The sequence below is a fragment of the Carex rostrata genome, chromosome 27, assembly GCF_964058835.1.
Source record: "Carex rostrata chromosome 27, lpCarRost1.2, whole genome shotgun sequence".
NCBI lineage: Eukaryota > Viridiplantae > Streptophyta > Magnoliopsida > Poales > Cyperaceae > Carex > Carex rostrata.
The window spans coordinates 2,549,231-2,555,083 of NC_135944.1; the positions used below are offsets into that span (position 1 = coordinate 2,549,231).

General features: G+C 35.1%; 1 pseudogene; it reads left to right on the top strand.

The window, feature by feature from the left end:
- The first annotated feature begins 4,851 nt into the window (after positions 1–4,851).
- On the top strand, positions 4,852–5,853 carry LOC144544832 (UDP-glycosyltransferase 92A1 pseudogene; annotated as a pseudogene).

Below are 5,853 nucleotides of genomic sequence, written 5' to 3' on the forward strand. Positions count from 1 at the left end.
TCGAGTTACTTTAGTTTAATTATTGTTTATTACATTATAATTCACAAACAGTAACTTAAAATTTCAAACTGAATAATCAGTTCATATTTAATAATCAGTTTCTGGCCGACACTTTCTTTCACTGGACATTGCTAGTGCGGGTAACCCTAAATCATGTTTCGAAAAATCGGAATCAAAATCGGAATCGGTCACTTGACCATGCAATTGGAAACGGATGAATCGGTTGGAATCGGCCAAATCGGACCATAAACTAGGATTTTTTGGTAAAAGTTTGTTTTGTACTAAAAATATAAAAAAAGTTATAAAAAAATAATTTGTCAAAAAAATAATACTAATAAAAACAATGCTACAAAGAATAAGTTAAATGTTCTGTTTCTATGGGTTCCAACATAAGGCACGGATCCTCTCCAAAATCTGAGCCATTTAGGGTTTTTGTTTATTTAACAAAAAAAATAGTGATGGATTTTGGTTTATTTAAAAAAAAAATCTAAAAATTCACGGGAATACAAATTCATTAGGATAAATATTCTTTCATGTTAATTTCGTCATAGAATATTGAATGGCTGTTGATGATCAAAGCAATTATGGAGATGAGACATTCTATCCTTTTTATGGGCCTTTCATGTTTTGTGTCTTTTCATGTTATTTTCATGTTATTTTCATCATTAGTCGAAGCATTTGTGGTGTGGCTGAGACGTACCTATCATGTTTGTGTGCTTTCAGTTAGGAAATAAATGTTATACTTAGGTTCTATGTGCTGTAAATATATGTTCTGGTGATATATATAACGGACCTTATTGATCCCCGGGCCTTTGTGCCTGGTTTCTTTGTGGTTGTATATCTTCATATATATTGTTATATATTGTATGTCTATATGTTTGGAGAAGGTAACAAAGCTATAAGAACTGGGCCGAATCCATGTTTTGGGCCGGGCCTGAAGTCCTTTCTTCCTGTTTCCATTTCTCTCTGTGGACTGGTGCCCTCAAGTAAGATCGACTGTTTTGGAAAGAACAAGGTTTCGCATTTGTGATAGAAAAAAAAAAAAAGGTAGGTTACTCTCAATTCAAGAGGATGACAAAAAATTGTAGGTGTGCCTTAACAGAAACTATTTTATAAAGCGGATAAAAAAAAAGTAGGTTACCCTTAATAAGGAAAATCAAGGTATAGTATATTAATGTTCTTAATTAAATAATAAAAAAAAAACTTATTTCTTTGGTGAGAATAGTTTTTCCAACAACATGCTGTGACTCGGTCTGATTTTAGCGACCAACGGAATGCTTCTACATGTTGTATCGAGAACTGCATTCATGATTTTGTTCACAAGCAATGTGGTATGTTCCTCGTAAAATCATGAGATTTAATCTTTGTAGCGAATTAGTTAGACGTGATAGTATTAACCATATCAACCACTAGGGTCTAACTTAAAGATGTCTTTATCATAGTAGGAAATATCGGTATCGGTATCGGTATCGGTCACGGCTGATACCGATACGTATTGGACCAGTATCGGACCAGTATCGGCCAATACCATAGATTGGAGCTTAACACACTATCGCGAGTATCGGACCAGTATCGGATCGGTCACGGCCGATACGGATCGGTATCGGCCGATATTTCCTACTATGGTCTTTATGCAATTCAACTTTAGTGAAAGGTTGTTCTAATCCTATATGTTTTTGATAAGCCAGGATATCCATTTCATCCCAGTAAGTATGGTAAACAGAAGCAAATCTAGCCCCTTGCTGTTCTAGTAATTTTTTATAAACTCACTAGCATGTTTTTGGTTATATTTGGATCATTTTCAATTCTAGTAATTATTCTTTTCTTGAATTTTCTATGAGCTGCAAACCTATGAAATAATTTCGTATTTTTATCACCTTCTTCTAACTATTTATGTTTGGATATCAATTTCTGATATTTTTCTCCTTATAGTCAAATATCACCAAATTGGGCCCTTTATTTGTACCAAATTTCTAGTTCCTACTACGTTAGTTGTTGGAAATTGTGACTCGGATTGTGGTATTGAAATAAGAGAGGAGTTTATCTAATATAATTTCTTTTATTATTCGAGAAGAGTACAAAGCTTCTTATTTTTCTTACTCACACTCACGCCTTACATACACTCTGATTCACTAACCTACATGATCCATTAATTACCTATTTATACATGTCAAATGTCGGTTATAATTTTTCTACAGTATACTTGATACAAGAGTATAGAAGCTTCTAAGTATGTTCCATGATCATAACCGACCATATTAAGTCGGTTTCCTATTTCTTGAAGAATCCAGAAATGAATAATTGGGCTTCGAGCTTCGGTGTTGTTATCTTCAACATTAGTTCTCTAATCTCTTTCATTTGTTTCAGAGAATGCAATGTCTGCATTGCATATCACTTTTTTTTTTTTTCCACCCCTTAATTTTTAGGTCTACGAATTTTGACGGTGTACATAGATCAGGTTATTACACCGTCCTGAATTACTTGTTGAATATAAAGAGCCATTATGGAAATATAAAATTTCTGTACAGATCACGGAGAATTTTTTAAATATAAACTAACATATCATATATAGCTGGGACCTCATGCTTCATCCAGCCCCATCGGCACAATTTACGCATTTGCAAGAGTAATTAGTTGACTTTGGAAAACATACAAGATGGATGTGCAGAGATATCGACAAATGAGAACATGGTGCCACATGCAGCCAAAAAATAAATATTAAGACAGGAATATTTTAGTTTTGGATGAACCTAAAAATAAGTTTTACACGCTAGCTTCTATCAAATGTCAAAAGTCAAACGTTAACAGCTTTAAGTGACACCCGAAATTTTTAAATATACCATTTGACCAAAAAAAAAAAAAAATCAAAAAACCCTTGTTTCTGGAAAATTCGATATCTTTCATGACCGCAACTAGCGGATGCGGCCTCATTTTTTTTTTCAGATTAGGTTTTTTATTTGTTTGGGTTTTTTTGTTTTGAAAATAGTTGTATTTGTTTTGGTTTTTTTTTAATGTCATTTATTTTGAAAACATTAATTTAATTTATTTTTTAATTTTACTTAAGCAAAATAAAATATTAATTGCTTATAAAATAAAATATGGAAATGTAAAAGTTAAAATTAAACATTGTATTTGTTTTTTGTGAATTTATTAAGCTTTATTTAATATTTTATGGAATAGTTTATTTAATTTCTAAATTAGATAAATATTAATTTTATAAGTAATAATACATTATAAATTTAATTGTTATCAGTTCAAATTCAATTATTATGAGTGTTATAGTGGGTTATTTGACAATTTCATTACAAAAGGTGCTTCTGCCAAAAATACCCGAGTTACCGATTCGATTCTACCGATTCCGGCCGATTCATCCGATTCTGACTTAGCGGTCAAAAATCCGATTCCGATTTCCGGAACCATGAATAAAACATCAATTTGGATCGGAAGTCTTCCTATAAGTATAAATTTACATCTAAAGTACCAAGTAGAAAGCAGCAATTTAATACTTTAGTCTATTTTATGTAAGTTAATCTAGGGTTGGTTTTTCGAGTTAATGGATAATCTGAATATTTTCAAGGAACAGAATTATGTTACAAGCTAAGAACCAGTCTTTATTATAGTGACTAACGCAATGCCTTCTATGTGAAAGGTTGTCAGTTCGGAACCCTATTAAAGGAATATGTTAAAACTTAAATTTTTCATAATGCATGCAATTAGCACGCTCAGTAGATTTCATTGGCCATAAATAATTAAATACCCTCTTTTTTTTCTTCTTTTCTTTTTTCTTCTTGAATTTGGACAAACCAGGTTTGTGAAAGGCTTGTTTCAATTGACGATCTGAGGGAAGCAGATGAAGTTTTTTGCACAGGAACTGCTGTGGTGGTTTCGGAAGTCTCCAGCATTACTTACCAAGGCCATAGGTAAAATTTTCTGAGAAAATTTTGGTTTCGTTGTAATTAGCTGTATAAGTTACTATAAAAATAAAGATGTTTTAACCTGTTCTTAGTTATTACAGTATATTTCTCTACTTACAGGTATAGATACAGAACTGGAGAAGAGACGGTGTCAAAGAAGCTATACACGGCTCTTACTTCAATCCAAATGGGACCTGATTCTGATTCCATAATCAAAAGACCGATTCCGATTCCAATTCTGATTTTTCCTTCTATAATCACAATAATCTAAGTATCTAAGAAAAGTAAAAAAAGAATTAATAATAGAGTTTTTGTTCACTAAATACATATCTCTAATGCTTGGCCACTATTTCATCACTTTCAAGATGTACTCCTATCTAAGATAAATTTCAGAAACACTATATAGTTACATTCTTAACAAATTTTAAATTGGCTCATTTCAAGTTTATTAATTAATTCTTTCATGGTGTTACACCTTGTGCGTCTTCTCCTTCTCCATGGAAAAACCTCAAGCTCATGTAGTTCTATTCATTTTTCCAGCCCAAGGCCACACCTACCCTTTCCTCTCCCTCGCAGCTCGACTCCACCATTACCAGCCAAGTTTGACCATAACACTCGTCTCAACCTCTCATCACATAAGTTCGATCCGATCTTTCCTTCCTCCCGATTCGCATCTCCGGTTTCATTCCCTCCCTTTTTACCCTGCTGATCATGGCCTTCCAGCCAGTGCTGAATCTTTTGCTGACATCCCTATTACCCAATTCATCACCTTCTTTAAAGCTACCGAAACACTCTACTCTGCTTTTGATGATTTCATTTCTAGTCTTGTATCGAATGAGTCAAATCATGCTCCCTTGTGCATCGTGACCGACTATTTCTGTAGTTGGACGGTTGATATAGCGCACAAGTACAAAGTCTTTCATACTACTTTTTTACCATGGGTGCATTTGGAGGGGCAGTGTTTTTGTCTCTGTGGTCGAACCTTCCTCATACACTAACAGAAAGCAATAGATTCTCCCTGCCAGAATATACAGAGATTATAATGGACCGATCGCAACTGCCAAAGTTTATCCTAGAAGCAGATGGTACGGATGAATTGTCTCAATTTGAAAATAGGCAGATCAGATTTTTGCACAAGACCGATGCAATGGTGATAAATACTGTTGAAGAGTTTGAATCGCTTGGTCTAGGTATGCTTAGAAAAACCTTCAAATTTCCAATCTGGCCTATCGGTCCACTGCTAGCTCTGGCCAATCGACCATCTTCTTCCAAATTTGAGGATGAAACTACAATCATGACATTTTTAGACTCGCAACCGCCAGCATCGGTGCTTTACATCTCTTTTGGGTCACAAAACAGTATACAACATGAACAACTGATGCATCTAGCACAGGGACTCGAGGGCAGCAGTTGCTCTTTTATTTGGGTCATCAGACCTCCAATTGGATATGATCCGAGGGGTGGGTTCAGAGATGAATGGCTACCTCATGGCTTCAAGGACAGGATCAAGCAAAAAAACATAGGACTACTCGTTCATGGGTGGGCCCCACAATTAAAAATTCTCAGCCACATATCGACCGGAGCATTCCTTAGCCACTGCGGATGGAACTCAATACTTGAGAGCATTAGCAATGGAGTACCGATCATCAGTTGGCCACTCGCCGCTGAACAAATATTTAATTCAATGATGTTGATCGAGGTTGGTTTGGGTATTGAACTCGCAAGAGGCATGACGGAAAGCTCGGGGCAAACAAAGGCGAAGGTGGAGGAGGTGGTGGATTTGATGATGGGCCCCAATGAGAAGGGCATTGAAATTAGAAGACGAGCCAAGGAATATGGAAATGTGATGAACAAGGCATGGGATGAGGAAGGAGGCTCTTCCAAGGAGAGCTTCCTACAGTTTGTGCAATCGATCAATAGGGCAGCTGGAAACAAATGA